Source organism: Anopheles maculipalpis, chromosome 3RL (assembly GCF_943734695.1).
Source record: "Anopheles maculipalpis chromosome 3RL, idAnoMacuDA_375_x, whole genome shotgun sequence".
In the NCBI taxonomy this organism is placed as follows: Eukaryota; Metazoa; Arthropoda; class Insecta; order Diptera; family Culicidae; genus Anopheles; species Anopheles maculipalpis.
In genome coordinates this window covers 72,483,269-72,502,500 of record NC_064872.1, presented here as the reverse complement: position 1 = coordinate 72,502,500, position 19,232 = coordinate 72,483,269, and the positions used below count along the sequence as shown (strand labels likewise).

General features: G+C 44.0%; 2 protein-coding genes across 7 annotated transcripts in view; one reads left to right on the top strand and one right to left on the bottom strand.

The window, feature by feature from the left end:
* LOC126561999 (protein alan shepard) overlaps positions 1-19,232 on the bottom strand; it is a 416,355-nt gene that overhangs the window by 226,997 nt on the left and 170,126 nt on the right. The window lies entirely within an intron of this gene.
* LOC126561874 (formin-binding protein 1-like) overlaps positions 1-19,232 on the top strand; it is a 56,151-nt gene that overhangs the window by 4,774 nt on the left and 32,145 nt on the right. The gene's annotated exons all lie outside the window — the stretch shown is intronic.

Here is a 19,232-nt window from a genome sequence, read left to right as displayed (position 1 = left end):
ATCTCAGAGCAAAGTGGGGGTGTGAGACGCTCCTATCAATTTAACCGGAACTGTGCGTGCGCGTGGAGGTTGAATTCGATTGCGAAAAAAACACACAAAAATGGGTGGCAAACCTCTACCAGGTACGCTAACCCTTCCCGGTGCGCTGACCTTCTCAACAAACGTCAGTTGTACGGGGGGGGGGGGGGGGGGGGGGCGGTGTGAATTTTACCCCCTAGCGGTGGTTTCAGTGAAATTTGATAAAAGGATTGCTTGGAATTCTTCTGCAATCGCACAACAGCGACATGTTGCATGGGTGGCAGCAAATTGATTACTTTCTAGTCTCTCTTATCACGGTGTAGCATCAAATTCTTGGCTTGTTTTGTAGCTTCTGAGGGGGGCTTTTTAGTAGACAGCCTGTTGACAAGCTTCCTGGGTAGGTGTGGTAGCGTTCGTTTTTGCATAGAGCTTTTGTCGAGTGTAAGTGTTAATGTCGTGGATAAATTAATATTTTATAAAGTAAAAACAGATACGGTAGGGTTATATATTCCCAACGAAAAATAATTAGGCCACCTTTAAGAATATTTCCCACTGCACCGACACCACCGTATGACACCGTCGCTCTTGTGCTTCAAATTTCGCTCCAAAAGGGGTTTTGAAGCAGATTATATAAAGCAGACAAAGCGTGAATAACTGACAGTGTGGCGTTGTCAGGCTTTTACGTTCCATATTTTGAAGCGAAAGAAACATGGCGACATTTTGTAGTTTGCTTTCCTTTTTCTTCTATGCGATGGCCTATTGCTCTAGATTTTTGAAAAGCTTGAACCGGAAAGGTCGATAACTACCCATGCTCTAAGTAATCTTTATGTCAACAATGCCAAGAAACTTCTTTTTCTTCTTCCTCTTTTTGGCTTTACGACCTTCTAAAGCCTCGCCGGTCATCAAATGGCTTGCTGGACTTGCCGATAATACTACGTAGTAGTTGGATAGTCAGTCCTCACTAAGGGCGCGCGGGTCCGGACGGGTTTTGAACCCCGATCTTGCCGTTTAAAGACTTTAAGTTCTCTAAATTAGGTTATTGGTTCTATGTCTTCACAGTTGAAGTCACACAACTTGTACGATACAAACTGTCAGCTCCACATAGTCCTAGACACCTCCCACAAGCTCCTTGGGGTTATTATACAACCAGGCAGACAACCACTGCGCCTATGTGCCCAACGCCCCAAGTCCTACATAACTGTGATTTTAGAAGGCAAAAGGCCTGTGTAATGTCTAAAGAAAGTCAGAAGAAGCAACGCAAATGTACTTACAATCAGGCCTAAGGATTGCTGCTTGCTAGACCACATACCAACTTCGTGCAAATGTTAGAGTCTTTGACTACATAAGCCCAAAGAGGATGGGGTTCACAAACGTCGCAAAAAAAAAACCCTCCCGATGTAGCACGTGAGACCGCGTGTAACCAAACACACCGGTTGTGTAGTAGGTGGCTTTCCCTCTCTACTTCTGTACCGCAAAAGCTGCCGCTGTCTTCGCTGTCATCGTCGTGACACGGGAAAAAACGATGCTACGGAGGCTTGCAGACAACACACCAGGGTTATTACTGGGATAGAGGTAAGCGATGGCGTAACAAACGAAATAGCTCGCACAAAACGTGCAGTTGATCTAGAGATGAGGTTCGTGGGTTGTAAAAAAAAAAAGAAGCCTCTAGAGAAAAAAAGAGGAACTTCTGCTCGTAATAGTTGGAAGAAGTTATGGATCTACAACTGTTCTCTTGTCCAACCTGTCTAGGGAAGAGGTGGCATGTGTTTAGGTTAGAAGTTTTTGGTTAGTGTAAACATAAACGCCTTTATTATGTTTAGCTGGCTGCATCACGAGCTACGCTTTTCATGAATGCATCCTTGGCCTTTTAAACCAAATCATTTGATGATTCTTTGGGGGCCTCTCTCTCTCTCTCTCTCTCTCTCTCTCTCTCTCTCTCTCTCTCTCTCGCTTCCAACGAGAGGTCAATGGCCACATTAGGGGTTCGAAATCGAAAGAAATCGATCTCGTACACGTGATTGCTCAGGTTTGATATGCTTTAGGTATGAGCGTTATTCTTCAATTTCAATTGTGAATTGAATTCCTGTAAACCATGGATTTGAACGAAGGAAATGTAGGAACAAACAAATCGAACGATTCATCATGGCAGCAGTTTGCTGTTACGACAACAAATACTGTTGGGCAGGAAAAGATCAGCGTTCGAAACAGGCCTGACCGCATCCGTTTGCCGACATTTAAATTGGTGCATACACCGCTCAAAGGGGGAGGGGGGGGGGCCTTCGATGTATTGCATTTGCCACTAAATTTCCTCCCACCCCCAAATGGCCAGTTTAATCGCAGCACCCCGGAGGCTCGGAGTTCACCCAGTCAACCAAAAACGTTTGCATAAACGCTTACGAGCACGCGTGTTACAACGGTTGTCGAAGTGCGGGCGAAGAGACACGCGCGGCAGGAAACCATCAACAACACACAACGCATAAGCAAACACATATGGTAGTTTACCGAATCGTACCATCGTAGCATATGCCTCCAATGCAGCAGCTTCTTCGGGATCCGTAAGTCGGGTGAACAATAATTTCTTCTCCTTGCCCAAAAAAACAACAAAACACCCACACACACACCTCTTTCCTCACACATCCGAAGTACGCAAAGGTACCGAACTGAAGGCACGAGAAAATGGCTCTAAATCTAAACGCGAAGCAAAACGCTTGAAATGAACCGACAGAAACGTTCAACTCGGACGCGGCCCCGGTAATGCGTAATCCGATCTATTTCATGCTTGTTTGCGATGAGTGTTTTGCCGGGGTTAATTTTCCCTGGCCCTAGAGAGTGGCCATTGGTGTAACTCTTGCGTTCTTTGGTGTTGGTGGATGCCTGTTTAAGGGGTTTTTTTCAGCCTCTGACCTTAGAACCTTCGCTAGGGAATGCATCCAACACTTCACGAACTTCAGAACTGGTGAAACTAACCAGCTCAATCTGGCAGGAATAGTTCCAGCCCCGGCAAATCCAAGTCTCGGGGGTTGAGTTACAATTCTTGGGAATTCTATAATTCCTTGAAGACGAACATCAGAGGCTTTTGTTATATGTCTTTCAACTATAAAAGTATCATTCATTTAGAATTCGGTCACTCATCACAGGCTATAAAACCAGATTTTTTAAACGTAGAATTATAATTTCTACATCAAACGGAAGGTTTTTTATTGTTCTATTATCACAAAATTTAAGAAAAATATAGTTGTTTATGTATGAATTAATTTAAGCAACTTTCTATTGATACTTTTCATAAGCGGCCGCACAACAAGGTTTATCCACTTCAGTGGCTGTTTTATTTCCCCAATAGAATGCGTGTTGGGCCTTCAGTTATCAAATCTGGCCAGACCTTAAATGGGCCTTTGTAAGCTTAATTAAAAAGCAAAAAACACACTTTTCCAGGCACTGATCTTTATAAACTGTCGAGTTCACAGGTTGATTTGTTATAAAAACCCGTGTTTTGTGCCCCCACAGCTGCCATACCATTAGTTTGCGGGCCAATTTGTCTGCAAAAACGAACTTATATTTGTTGGGAACATCGCCCCGTGCTGTGGCGATGTAAAATAAAAATCTTTTGGCCAGAACTCTGCCTCAAAATTATTTTTATGTACGTTTTGTCATCCATAATTATGCATCAGAGTTCTGTTTGGTTGCGTTGAGGCACGAAAAGAGCGGTAGTCTGCACTCAATCCGATGCTTCTGACGGTATCCGAATGTCCAACGTTAGCCTGTAACGCTTTCAACATCTTCCAGCTCAGCTGAGTCCACTGTTCCTGAACAACGATTTTGTTCTACAATTCTAGCCACGGTTTGACGTTTCTGAAACCGTTTCAAAACATATCCAGCAGTAGAAGACGCGTTTTTAAGGAACTTTTCTATTTTTCTCCTGGACGAAGTTGAGTTTTCTTAGTGGATGCATAATTAATTGTCTACGTTGCAGCTCCATCGTTAATAACAAATGAAACAAGCACGATCATGCCCAAAACCACTGCAGCAGCTGGAAAAGAGTGCCCGAATACCTACTCATATGATGATACCTACTCATATGATGATGATACTGTATGATACATAAAATTGTGTGACCTAATTCTGTATGAACAATATTTTAAATATTTTATGTTATGAAAGCATCGTTTTCCCACAATTTTAGTCATTATGACGTTTCTTCAGTAAAAAAAGGATCTTATCACTCTTCCGGCCGGTAAGTCATTTTATCATACTCTCACGGATAGCCACGCGTATTGCCAAAGAAAGTAACAAAAAAATTACACACACATCACCGACAACTAACCCTCTCAAGATCACGTGCAGTAGCCTGATACCTGTGCGTCTGATGTGTGAATCTTGCCGCAACCAAATAGCTCTACACCTTTAAACCACTTGTATCTATCACAAAATGGTGCAAATGAAAACTGCACGAACGGTTTGTGTGTGTGTGTGCCATCGTCTCTCCGTCCGCGAAAGCCGAACAACTTTCGAACCACATTTCGCAGAACATTAAGCAGGGCGGGCGGGCTGTGCTGGGTGTCCTCCCTCCATAACAAATGTGGAAACACGGCCAGCAAAGAAAGGTCCATTTTGGAAGGACGCTGACGCCGGCCCAGCCCGGAGCCAGGAGCGAGAGATTGGTGAACAACAATCATTTTGACAAACCTTCAAACACTGCAGGATTGGAGCGATAGTTAGATTAGGGGTGGAACTCAAAAAAATAAAAATTGGAAATAAAAACACCCTCTCACGAAAAGATTTGCGTCAAATGTGCTGTTGCTTCCAAAAAAAAAATCCTCGTGCGGGAAGGAGGGTATTCGATACGAACATCGCCTTTTTGGAGATGTGTAAATGCGGGTGCCAACGAGTTTGCGAATTGAAACAGTAAATGGAAAGATGACAGACTTTCGATCCACTTGCCTAAAATAAAAAGGTTGGGCCGTGCGCGTCGGTCTGTAAGCTTAGCGAAACGGAACAGTGCCTTCGGGAAATGGAAACAGCTCGGACAGTGGCGGAAGGCAACTGCCGGACACGGTGACTTCATCGGTCCTCCCCCCCGGATGTTGCGCGGGTGTTTGTGTATTGTTAGACCGCGCTTTGGATGATATGCCGAGCTGTAAAGCTGGATTTTCGATTTGTTGGCTGTGTGTATTTGGAGTAGTTCCTCTAGCTTGGTATTTGTGACTCAAATTTTGAGCTTTTACTTATGCTCCTATTGGTCTCTCTATCACCTAATATTCTAGCCGTCCACAGATTGTGATGGGTGGTCCCCATAAACGAGCACAACAAAATGGCCCACCATTTACGGATTAGCCATTTCGGATACGATACTACCAGCGCGGAAGCTGATGGACTTTGTGAGAGTGTTTCGCATTGTTTTCGTTCAGTCGGCATGCATGATTTATCATACACCCTCTCACACAACCCACCACGGCATGAGCAAAATTGGCAAGAAGGAAAAGCCAACCACTTCTCCTCGAGAAACACAATTTGCCACAAGAAAAGCCTTGCCCTGAAGAGACCTGCCCGGCTGGCTGGCTGGCTGCCTGGTTTTCGTTTCTGTTTACGTCTCCTGCATTGTCGTTTCTCGGATGTACTGGACATTGCGCGCCAGTACTGTGAAACGGTTAAATGATTTGCTACACACTGGACCTGGAGTGCCGTTGATGAGCGTCTGAGGCATCTTTGGTTGAGGCTGGTTATGTTTGCTCATGATCCCAAGCACTTTTTACGCGTCTCCGTTGTTTGTCTTTTGCCTTGGCTTTTTACACCCGTTGTGAGTACAGCCACAGACACTAAGGGACAATTATGTGCTGTACAAAAAAAAGGAAAAATCTTGGGTGTTGGAGGTGTAAAAATCTTCTTCAAAAAATTCTAACTGATTAATATCCTACGAGGTTGCTTTAGGTTTATGAGCTTCGCCCGTTGTGTGGGACTAGCTATCCAATTACGCAGTATCAATAAGTCTAGCAAGCCATTCGATGGCCGGCATGACCTAGCACCCGGTGGTTTAGGCGACAGCGGTATCGGTCTTCAAACGTCAGGACCGGTGTTCAAATCCCATGAAGATTAATAGTGTGCGTCTACTTTAGTGGGAGCATCAGCAGTGAATTCGATAATGTCGAGTCGATCGAGAAAATGTATTTCAACTTTGTATGTATGCTGCCTTCGATGCACTGCTCCAGACTCTATCGATTTATGATATGCTCCCTGTGGGTGTGTGTGCACTAGCGATGATGATGACGACTATGAAATAAACATCACGCGACAAGGAAGCGAGAACGAGGCAAGGAAAGGGGCATCGTTTGCATTATAGGCATTTAATATGCCGCCAACATAATCCGATTTCGTCGTTCCATCACGTCGTTTTTGGAAAACCGACTGGTGGGCGAAAGTAGACGCTAGTGAACGTGATGGATCATGGATCAAAATTAGTACTGCCAGCAATTTGCAGTCGATTTTATACATGATGGCGAGCTGGGTAACGGATTTCGAAAGATACACACAATGAAGACACTAAATCGTGTCTATTTGTGTGGTCTTATCGTTTTTTAGGGATGCCTAATCATTAATCTGATTCGTTGCTAATGTATGTCTCTCTTTTCGGAAGGTCTCTCGAGATATTCAACTTTTTGAAAGTACTTTTATATTGATTTACTAATGACTTCCCAGCTTCCTTTAAGTATTATGGAATTCAAATTTGCAGACTGCTTGCGTGTGTGTACTTTTATTGTCATCAATCCTACCCCAAACCAAACAATGTTGCATATGACAGCTGATGGATTATTCCTTCCACGCATTCCTATCAGCAAACGCATTTTACCTGCGTAATGGCCTATTGATTTGCAATTTTCCAATGTTCAAGATCGCCAGCGGGGCCTTACTGTCAAAACCCGGTTTGATTTATAGCTATTTTTGTAGCTGTTTCTCTCTCTCTCTCTCTCTCTAACCTCGACGCGGAACTGTCTGCTGGCACGTGTATGAGACGTTTAGGTTTGAGAAAGAGAGTTTGAAATATTATCACGAATCCGCAATCCATTGACGTCCTGCCCAGCGGAACGTTTCGAATGTGCTGTGGAATACGCGGATTAATTGAAGACCAATTTTCACACAAAAACTACTTTACTGTATTTAGCACTGTTTGCTGGTTGCTGCCTAAATGTGATAAACTATTTTTAACACGTCCTTTGCCCGATTGTGACCCGATACGCCGCGGTAACTTTCCCTTAATTCGGTTGAGACCTTCTCACTCCCCCTTTCTTAACGCGGTCGTTATCAGGGGCTGCCTATTTTCATTATAATTCCACCAGTAAGCCAAGAGGTCCACACGATAATGATGTTTATTTATGTGTCTTTTCATTTTACGTGAGAAATTGTGAGCGTTTTGGTTTTGGGTGGGCATATAAAAATGTTTTTCGGACGGAAACTGTTTCTATTTCGCTTTTTAAAATATTATTTTTTTCTTCCCCTTTTCATCACCCTACAACGAGTGAAAGCTTAGCGCAAAATGCAAGCACGCTTTACACGCTTTTATTTTGTCACACGAAAAGAAAATTGGTCATTTGATTTTGGGCGCCTCGGCTTTCGTCCCCTTTTTGTTGAAGATTATTCTGATTCGGTGTTTGTTGGTGCATTTTTGAGCACTATTTTTGCCGCCTTGTTTTGGTGCTCGGTGGTTAGAGAAAAAATGGGAGAGTAAAAATTGGTACGTGGTAGAAAAAAAGAGGCCAAATTGTGCCCAACAACAACGTGCCTTGGGAGTGAAATTGAAGCAATGTTGCATTTGCTTTTTAATTGTTTCGAAAGAGAAATTGACGCCTATGTGGGGGTTTACTATTGAGGATTGACACAAGAGTTCCCTTTTTATAATCTATTGTTCTTACAAAATTAGGTAATTCATTTAAAGTCAATGATTTGTTAAATTGCCCTGGACTTGAGATAATAACGAGGAAGAAACTATGCTTTAAAGAAATGAAACTACATTGATCTACTAAAACTCATTCAAATTCATTATTGTGCCTTATGATAAGTTCCAACATTAACACACAAGCTTCTTCATATCGCCCTGATGGGCCGAACCGGTCATTCATGTATGTGTGCTTTATCAGAAAGAACGATTCAGTTTCTGAAATGACTACACTTCTTGCGCCATACGTCCAATAGTACGTAGCGTAGTAGCTTTTATCGTAATTAAATTTTACGCTAACGAAAAGAGACAGAGCAAGAGAAAAGTTACAGTGCCACTTCCGCTTCTGTGCCGTCATCGTTTCCGACGCCGGCGGATCCAGACATCCGGGTCTCTGTGTGTCGCTTTGTGTGTGGCCATCACCATTGAACCGCTGCAACGTCGGTTACGATATACGCGACGCGACGAATGCACATTGACTCAGCTGCCAAATGCAGTTCCTCACGTACCAGCCAGCTGGTAGCCTCAATCGTTATCTGTTGGACGAGAAGTTGCCGGAGCCGGTCAGTCTCCTCGGAAAAGGGTTGTCGCCGTTCGTCGTCGTCGCCGACAGAGCTGTCGTTCAGCATTAGCCTCCGATTGGATGTATTGGAGCATGCTGGTGGCTGGCACTGTTTCTGTCGCAAGAGCCTCCCTGATAGTACCTCGCAATTCTAGCCCACAATCGCGTCCGGACGGGATCGAAACGAAGTGCAATTAGTGAGCGCAATATAGAAGAGCATTTTGAGACTAGGAATGAAAGTATTTTTTCCGGCCCTGTAGAGACTGGATTACATACATTCGAAAGCAATCAAAAATCCTGAAGCCTAGAAATTCATTCTTCTTTCCCCTTTTTTTTGGGTTGAAAGGGAATTGCATCTTTTCGAATGCTTATCATCAATTGGAGGATGAAAAAAAATCCATCTTTCTTTAACCGAATGAGAACCACTCAGTGAGAAGGAGTTTCGTTTATTTTTTGCTTATTTTCCAAAAGTAAACAAAATCTTCCGCTTCCGAATTGCTAATTGCTTCAAACAGAGCACCCAATCTAAAGCAATTGTTTTTCTGTTTGTTTCGCGCCCCGTTTCCTGTTTCGAACGGCCATTTGAAAACGGTTGGACCGGTTGTTATTTTCGTAAATGTTGATCTTAAAACCGCGTGTGTACAGCGGTCGGCAGAATTTTGCTCAGACGTCCGAGCATGGCTGGCAAGAGCTGCCAGAAGGGCCCAGTGTGCGTGGGCCTCATCAGTGAAAAAGAACCGTCCAAGTCAAAGTCATGGACACAGTACGCCGTTGCACCACCACACGCACCGCCTCTCCTTCCTTCGAATCCGTTTGACGTTTCCATTCGCTCGTGCGCGGAGTCTTGATCCTCGATGGAATGTTTTGTTTACACGTGTTTGAGATGGATGGTTGCAAAACTTTGCTACCATCTGTGCTTGCACCAACTCTGTGGGGACTGGCTGAAACCCCGTCCGTCAAGCAGGATTGTTTAGTAAATTGCTGCAGCACTGTGGTGCGGTCCATGCACTGTTACCATTACCCGTTCTGTGTGCGGGAATGTTGGCTCAAAATATTGATATTTTCGTTCAACCGAAAGTGTGCACTTCGCTTGACATAAGCCGCAGGAATGCTCTTTAATAAGTCGTACAAACTTGGCGTACAGTAAGGAAAATATTATCACAACACACCGGTTGCCGGTCGTTGGGGGCCCGATTTTCATAATCACTCCGTTTATTGGGTTCGCCGAGCCTGCACACAGTCGTTTGTGTTAGTGTTTGGGTTGGAAATTATAGCCCCCGCCTTGTGCAAGACCTAATTTTCACCTGACTTTTGGGGAGAGACGGTTTTGTGCGTTTTTATTTGCTCACAATGCTAAATGCACAAGCAGATGAGGGGTTGTTTGGATTGTGGCCGATGTAGATCAGGATTTCTGGAGCAACGTTTTCATAATACGCCCGTTAAGCTAAGTGGGTCAATCAATAGTGAGGGATGATCGACGCACATTATCCGTACCGATATTCGAAGATTTTGCTCAGGGTTTTTTTCTTTGTTGTGGTCATGTTTCACTCAAGCGTTCGTGATGTAACGGGGCAATAATAACTTCAAACCAATTTTTGGATGTCTACTAGAAGCTTGCGTTCATCAATCGCTTAGTAGGGCAGTGAAGATAAGAAGCGAAAAGGAGGGGACTCTTATCTAGGTTGATCGTTACCTGCATGTCTATGAAATATAAGATTAGACGAGAATTCTCCAACGTTTTGTCCAGAAAACAATTCTTCTCTGGAATGTTTCTTTTATTCATCTCACCAGACTTGTTTTGATTGAAAAAGGTACCGTTGATGATCCATACCGTACCATGGTATTTAAATTTGCTATGGCTGTCCTCTCCATTTAGTAGGCCTACGTGTCGAATACTTCACAATCCCTTCAAACAACAAAGCATTGCCCTTCAATGTGCCTTTTATTCTATCGGAACTTTCTGATTAGCAGTGAAGCTCCTCACCGAAACCAGTAAGGTGCAGCCGTGATTGGTGTGGAGTGGAAAACAAAAACACCTGTGAATGTGGATCTTAACGGAAGTTTTCCAGATCTTGTTGCAATGTGTGCGTCGTGGTTGTCGGCAAGACCGACACTCTTCTCTGCTGATTGGAATCGTTTGTTCAACTTTGTAGATCGGTTTTTAATTAAACCGGCTCAGCCAGTTGTGTTGTTGACTGTATCTGATCCACACAACAATAATGAAAACACCGGCAAAAATATAACGAAATGCCTGCAATAAAGTTTTGTAGCAGATCAGTGTTTTTAGCTCCTATTTGGATGGCTTTTTTTTCGTGGAGCCACACATTTTCTTCGCGTAGATTGTGGATCGGTTGGGCTGGTTTGATTTTGGAGCTTTGTGTGGAAGAGCCGGGAGTAAAAATAACCTCCTAACTGTTACGCTAACGGTGCATAACGCCAAACCGCAGACGGTTCGGGCAAGTTGCAGGTGGTGGTGGTGGTGGTGAGATTTGTTGATGTTGATGCTCTTGCATCATCAAGATCACATGCTTGTTTTCATGTTTTTTTGTTTCTGTTCAATTTTGTGGATGAGAAATGAAGAATAGGTTCAACCGGGGAGGGGTTGTGGAAAACCTGCTTAATTGCCCCTCCCGAGAAGGAAGTTTGTTGCGCTGCTAGCGTATTTGACTCATCAGATAAAAGGCACAGATCATTATTATCTCATCAGTTTTCTCCGGTACATTGTTTCCGTTCTGGATTGGCCTCCTGAATTAGATGGAAGCTTTCGTTTGGACTTGTTGGTCCCTAGTCCGAATAGGCGGCGATGGAGAGCAATTTGAAATAATCACCATTTATGCAAATGCATTCTAATCATGTCACGTAAAAGGGTCGTCATGGTGTAGAACAGTTGACGATCCGCTTTATGGTAGTAGTTGCTGTCGTCTGAACAATTGCAACTTTCTCCAACAAGCGGACATTCTGGAGAATTTGAGACGCTTATCTTTAAATCGGTACATTCTTATGGTTGCTTATGATAGTTGTTTGGCTGTGGCTAGTTATCATTTGCCTTATTGAAGTAATTAATGCGATTGTCATGTGCAGGAAGAACATCAGAATGATATGATATGTGTAACATTCCATTCCACATTTCCCTGTATGCAAATCAGAAACCTGCTCCAAAGTATTATCAAATCTGACTGAATAGATTTACATAATAAAAATTAGGCGTCTTTTGTCACGCATCCTGGGTGAAGCACTGGACAATCGTCTTAATTCAATTCTCAACGAAAAAAAAGGACCGCGTCCGGAAGTTTTTAGGTTAGAGTCCCCTCTTTGCATGTGTGTAGAAGTGACAATCTTTTATTGTGTCGGGCATGCGTGTTTGCTGTGGTTCCAGTTACTAGATTCGTTTGAAATATATGCTTATGCCTAGTGCTCACTGACGAGTAACGCACACAAAAGTCATGCTCCATGATTGTCAATGATCACGACAAGATCGTTGCTTAATTGGTTCAATTATCACCCTTCCTTTGGCTGGGTCTTGTAGACGGTAGAACCCAGGAGTCGTTGTACTTTCGCTGCAATGTGTGATGTGTGTGCTGCCAGATGAGCATCAAACTCATTCTGAAGTATATGTTAAGTTATTAAAGTATCTCTAGCTTCGGTCTGATGCGAACTACACGCATGCGGAAAACTCTCACCCGCGCAACTGTGTTGTTCTCCAATCTGAAACTCGCACCTTCTTCACTTTTTGCGGTAAGCTTTTTCCTTGTCTCGCTGTTGGTAGCAGATTAGAGGACGACGACACTCACCGCCCGAAGTACAACACGGCAGCAGTAGCAAACCGAAGTAAGAACGATGATTAATAACCCCGTTACACGGCGGTTGTTTTAATTAGTCCTCGACTAATGCATATTTATAGCGAAGGTTTTCCTACCAAAGAGGACTGGGCAACAGGGAAACACACAAGCTACGCGTCTTCAGAACGTCAGAGATGCGCGCACGCAGAAAGAACTCTCCTTTGACTTGGGGTAAGGTGAACCAGCGATCAGCAGTTAGGTATAGTACCACGCACATCGCTACGATGTTGTTGGTGCGCTGGTGTGTATGCTAATTATTTTCCCGCCTCTGGTCTCGGCGCGTAGAATGCGTCCCATTTCCTTTTTCTACGGCCGAAGCATTCTGTTTTGAAACGTTCGAAAGATTTTTCACAGACCGGGCACTCGCCTTTTTCTCGCCAATGCAATGTGGTGGATGGATTGGATATGGCGTGCATGAGGAAGGAAAATTGAGTGGGGTAAATAAAAAGCGACGTAGGCTCCATCCATCTTGCCATCTGTTCTTGTGGAGAGCCGTTAGAAGGTAATTTCTTTGTGATGGCGAATGTTGTTTTTTACTTCCTTCAAACCCCCTACCGATCGGATAGACGGCGGAAAAGCTAATCCCATCGAAAATCTGTACGGTAGTTCAATCGTTCGTTCCTCAGCGAATGGCGCCTTTTGCGGTGCCAGACAGCCTGGCCAAGACGACGGGTCTACGGGAGGAACTGAGGGCGAGAGTAAAACAGAAGAAAAGTTAAAACAAAACACGATGTCGGAACAATCGGGACGAGCCTCCCGTAGGAGTATAGTTCTCCCAAAATAGCGGCTTCAGTTTTACGAGCATGGTAACGAAACATCCAACAAAGATAGATCACCGTACATGGTCTGCAGGATATATGCCCTTCTAATCCAGAAACTGTCGTGTAGAGGATTTTCGTAGTTCTAGAAACATCAAATGTGTAACACTTCGACGTGCCATCATTTGTCAGCACGCACTTTCATGGACCTTGAAGACGGCATTAGAGGAATGGCGCAAGAAAGTAAATTTGATACATAGAAGCACTTTCCCTACTACTGAAAGTTGTCTGGATGTCGTAAGAATGATATCCATACTTAAAGATGTCAGGGACTCTTCAGAATTACACTAAGTTCCAGAATGATGGATTACTGCAGTCAGGCAGTCTGGGTGCTTTAAAAATAAACTTTGACATTGATTTTTAGCTACCCTTGTTTTCATGGGCCACGCATATTACCTTTGTGAAGTACTGCGTCAATTACCTATCAATGATATGCATATCCGTATCACCAATAACCACAAGATTTTGTACTGAAGAATCCTCCAGTACACGTGGCATGCGCGAATTAGTGCGAACACTGCACAAGAATACCGCATCACGGCTCCCGAAGGCAGCTCCTCTTCTACTTGTGGCTGCAGGGAAATGGTCACCTGCGAGCAGCGGGTCCAGTTCACGTCCGTGATGCAGTCATGCCTGACTAACCGAGTTCAGTGAAACGATTTGACCTAGATTCAACGCTAACGTCGTTTACCGCCAACGTCGACAGCGCCAGATGCCTTTCCGACGAGAGAGATCCGGTAGCGTGTCGAAGTTTCTTCGTGCATGATGAGCTTTTTTCTCCGCCCTCCACTTCTCTACCACGACGTCTCAGCTCTCGTATGATGCTTTATTACCCATCCATCGGCATTCGTGCTCAGTGAAACTGTTAACAGATCCTTCATCTCGACCGCCATCATGACTAACACTTTGCTCTTTTCTCTTTTAATTTCAGGTAAGCCGTGCTGGAAGGAATGTTCACTTGCATACATTGATTGTTCAGAACGTGGCAGTACGACGTTGAATGGAAGCTGCGGAGACTGAATGGACAACGGGGTCCTCACCTTAGGAATTCCAAGCTGCAGCTCATTTGCCGAATGTTAATTATCAGCGTGCTTCCGAATGCATAAAGGAAGCGTATCTTAATTTATCGGAACTTTAAAACTTGTTTGCCGTAGAAGTTTCCTAGCCCAACGATAAGCTAATCTGTACTTAGGACTGCAGACAAGGCATCGCTGAAATTGTTCCCATGCTCAATATCTTCGGAATCAACTGGGTCCGTACCAGGCGATATTCTTGATGCCGCAAACCCGTTCCGAAAGGTGCCGTTAGCCTTCGTTTGAGCAACAAGCAAGTGGAATGTCCAGTTCCACGATCGAAGCGCTCATTCTGACAAATCCTTGCGTTTGCTGTCTAATGTTTTCTGTAGTTTCTATCTGTAAGAACGCGCTGGAGTAACGTGACGGATACCAATCCTGTTTGCTGTTCGAACCGTACAGTTATCCACGGTTGTACGACGGTCGGTCAGTTACAGGTTGAACGATAATGCGATAACCTGTTAAATGCTTAATGTGTCTACCCTCGATGTAACCACATCATTGAGCGAGGAAGATAAATTCGTTGTAACCAAACGGTGTGGGCATGGATTTTACGTTAACACAAATAATAGCCGAGAACCGTGAAGAAATCTAAGATTCGTTATCTTGTTTTCACGAGGCATTGCGGTATGCGTCTTGTGAAGCATAAAGTTTGTGTAGGAAACTGTTGGTATTTTATTCGTACGCATAAAAACCATGTATTCGTAGATGAAGTTTGTCCCCTAACCTCATTTCTGATGGGACAAACAGAACACGATTTGGAAAGTGAGTATTCTTGAAGTTTTAAAGGTATAATCCCCCTCCGTTTACATCATATGAGGTTTCGTGTGGCACAAATCAGGTTCGCTTTCCGTTTACGATTGTTGCCCGAAAGGAAACAAGAAATATGTCGCAAAGGATTAAGACAACTTTGTACATTCCTACAACAGGGTTGGCAGTGAAAATGTAAAGCATCATAGCGCTTGATAATGTTGCAGGTTCTGTCGAGAGACGGCTACAATGTAGTTTTATCTGAAGGAATCCTTGCTTCTTATGCATGGATTACTTTGATGATCATTAAATGTATGACCGCTTCCCAAGTACTGGCATCGATCATGTCCATAATGTTCGTCTTTTTGTATGAGATGCTTAGTCATACAAGCAAACACAGAGTCGCAGGAGGTTGGTTGCGGATCATTTCTCTCTCGCGCTCGCTGAGAAGACGAAAAAAAAAAGTATCAGAAACCAGCTGACCTTCGGGAGGTTATGTGCAACTGGTCGGGAGATCCATTAGTCACTTCCGCCTTTCGCAGAATTGCCTCTCACACTTCCCAGACGCGCAGTTTGCGCAGACTGCCGGGGCCGAAGATAAAGCCAACTTACCATTACCAACATACACGTTCGTTTCCCGGCTGCTGCTACTTCTGCTACTGCCGGGCGTAAGTAATGGAAAGAAATCTACATAAAGCCGCGACCAGCGTTTGTAAGTGCCTCGACCACCGTACCATATCGCACCAAGCGGGAGCTGGTTTCGCGTATGATTGCTGAAGATGTGAATTAAATTGATTGTATGATTGCGAAATCACTGCGCCCACATCTCTCAGCCCAATTCTGACCATTACTCCATGGGATCGGGTGATTCGGTGATGCTGCTGCTACCACCGGCCATATCTTCGTGGTGGTGTGCTTGCATGACTTCACTGTCAATCTTGTGATGTTTCTCGCCTTCTTGCGGTTGGCATTCGGAGCGAGTTTTTTTTTTATTTTTTTTTTGTACAGAGCAAAAAGGTGAACTTCAATTGTATCTGCTCCTTCCGCCGCAAGACTCATCTGCCTGCCACCGCAAAACAGTTTCAAATTGGCTCACTACGTCCCGCACTCGTGGTGTGCGCTGTGAGCGGAATAATGAAGTAACTGACGCGTTGGAAACCATTGGTGGTATCACAGACACACACGGAGGTTGGCCTCCATTGCATAACGCACAAGTAAGTGCAGACGACTGGTCTGCTCTTCTTCCGGTAAAGGTAGATCAAACCACCACCAAACACACGCGCTTATCGGGTACGATCAACAAGTCCATTTGCTACACCTGCCGGGTGTATGTAAAAGCACACTTGTGGAAAGTGAAAATGGTAATTATCATTTCCCACTGTGATGTGGTGGTATTATCTTCGTAATTTTAAATCTAAGGGCTGGTGAGATCACGACACTTTCTTACAATCCGAATCCCTACCCATCCCTTACGAAGAAAATGTTCAATCTGTCCACAATGGCGGTTGTGTTATGGAATGTTTTCTTTCTTTTGAAGCTTTGATAGTAACAATTGGGCGACCTACAAAAGAAAAAGGCAGAAACTCCCTATATTAAATGTGGGCGCTGCCATCCGGTGTACGGTGTGACGATGTCCTATTGTTGTTGTTACATACTGACCGCAACATAAAAAGGCATGGGAAAGAATTTTAATTCGTAGCTTAATTAAAGCATCCACAACACATGGCTGCATTTGCTGCCGTTGTTTGCAGGCAATGTGTGCGATGGTACCGGTAATAAATCGCAGCAAGAAGGAGGGGAAGTAGTCGACCAACCAATAAAGGAAGCCCCTTGGTGTGAAGATTAATTTGGCCACGCGAGCTCGCGCCGGGCGCATTTACTTTTCATGATCGTGTAGGTGTGGGTTTACAGTTTTAAGTTATGTAAAAAGCCTCCGCTGCATTTTTGGGGGGGTGCCGTTTAAAAATATCGTAGGCTCGAAATACTCAAATTGTGCGGGTCAGCTATAATAAAACCAAATCACGGAGAGAGATATTACAATTATATGATACGCCAATATCAAGTTGCATTGATGGGGTTTCGTAACACAAAAAAATCCTTTAAATTGGTTTGGCACAAGAAAACATGCATATGCATTTGTTAAATGTCACTGTTCTATGACGAAGATTGATTAGTGTCACTGGAAGGATACGCTTTTTTATGATTGAAACAACATTCTTTCCATCTTAGCTCGATGCAACAATCTCTGGTAACGTTTTTTTTTTGCATACTGTGGGCCTGGCTGCCCATGGCGCGCTACCTTGACAGAAAGTAAAACCAATCGCACTGCAGTAGCAACCCAATCTCCTAACACTGCACCGATGATGTTGACGGAATGTTAACTAAGAGCGCAAACTCGCTGCTCTGCGGTACGGCATGCATACAAATTTGTGTGTCTTCTACAGATTAAAGTGGACGGCTGTTTGGAAACGTTACAAAAACACATTCATGTCTCTTTTTGCTACCAGCAAATATAAGTCCTTCGCGGGTGGATGACGTCAGGTTTTGTTGTGCGGCACGCTTATGGGTTGGGAAGGGGAAGTTTAAATGGCTAACGACATCACAGCACCTTGAGTAGAGGAAACTCGATTAAGTATGGTGCTGGCCTCAATCTAAACCGTCGTACCTGTTACCTTGGAGTCGTACTTGTACAATTTTACATTATAAACACCTCACCGCATTCGATCTTCGACCTTCCGGGTGGTTTTGGATGGAATGAATCGGATAAAGAAATTTATTTCTATGAGTTACTGCTAAATTATTTTACTACAAGTACAACTGTTGTGCCGATCAGTGTCAAAATGTAAAAATATCTTCGACAAATTTGACACCAGTTGAGCGAGTGCGTCCTCCATCAACATAGTTAAGTAACTACTACCGGAAGAGGACCGTCGGAGATGCTTAATATGTTCAAAATAGTTTCCCTGTTTGCCGTACTCTAAAGGTCACGCCGGCCATCAGATGGCTTACTAGACTGCCAATACCACGCGATTTGAACCCCGGTCCTGCCGTTCGAAGACCGGCGCCTATGTTATGGCGCCTACACCACCGGCTCGCCCCTGTGCTATGATCTTAATGATAAAACTTCTTCTTTATTAAGCTAAAAAGGCAGCTTTATCTAGGAGAGGAGAGAAGGGAGCGGATAATAGAAGACAGGATGATAAGGAGACGTTATAATCAAAGAGGTGGAGGCAAAGGTGGGTTTAAAATGTACATTTTACGATAGTGGATCGGGGGAAGAAGCGGGGAAGTCCAGTGCGACTGTCCCTAAGGATCTAGCAAACCATTTGAAAGACCTTTGCGCTGTCAGTACGGTGTCTGTTGATCCTTGCCGGCGGCGACTTAATCACCGGACAGTGCTCCAACAGTGACCTAACCAGTGCGCACAACAGTACCTAGGGTAAAGTGGAGCAGTGCCATCGCAGGCAATACTTGCTTTAATACTCTAAGCGTTTTACGGACTCTCGAAGCAAAGGAATCGATATGGTTGATGAAGGTGAGAACAGCAGCCAGTCCTTCATCGATGTCCTTGCCGACAGAGACTCAGTCGACACAGATCTGATCGATCATTATAGGAATAAGAATGAAATCGAACCGGATATCATCATCTAAGTATAGATTTCCGGGAAAAATGTGACTCTGCTATCATAACTCATCTATCACCTCGAGCTCATCGCTGTCAATACTCTACATTCTAGTCAATATCTATCACGACTAGAGACTCCGGAAAGCAGGGACTTTGTCCAAGTCGCATAGATCCTCAATTCTGTGAGATCTAATTCGACTCTAATTGTTGCTTTATTATGCTACAAATTTTGCAGTTCCTCCCTATAATAAGATCTCAGAATCCAGCTAGCAACTATTGCTTTTGTTTGAGATAAATCGTGTAGCTGAACATTGTCCAACTAATCTCCAGAGTTTCCATTGTTTTATTTTTCAATTTTATTACTTTCCTTCATACAGCCAAACTCCCACTTGAAACGGCGGCAAAGCCATAACTTTCTCGTCACCTGTAGCAGCCATAGTGCGCCCAAACTGGCAACCTTATCTTTCGGCAGCTAGTTTTTCCCTTTCTTTCATTTTGTTTTCTCTCCCACGTTAGGAAGTTTGAGTGAAGTTGAGATGGAAAAAAAATCCTTCACCCACCGATCTCAACGCTTGCCGACAGTGCCGTCAATTCATCTCATTAGCTGTGCCGACAGAAGCAAT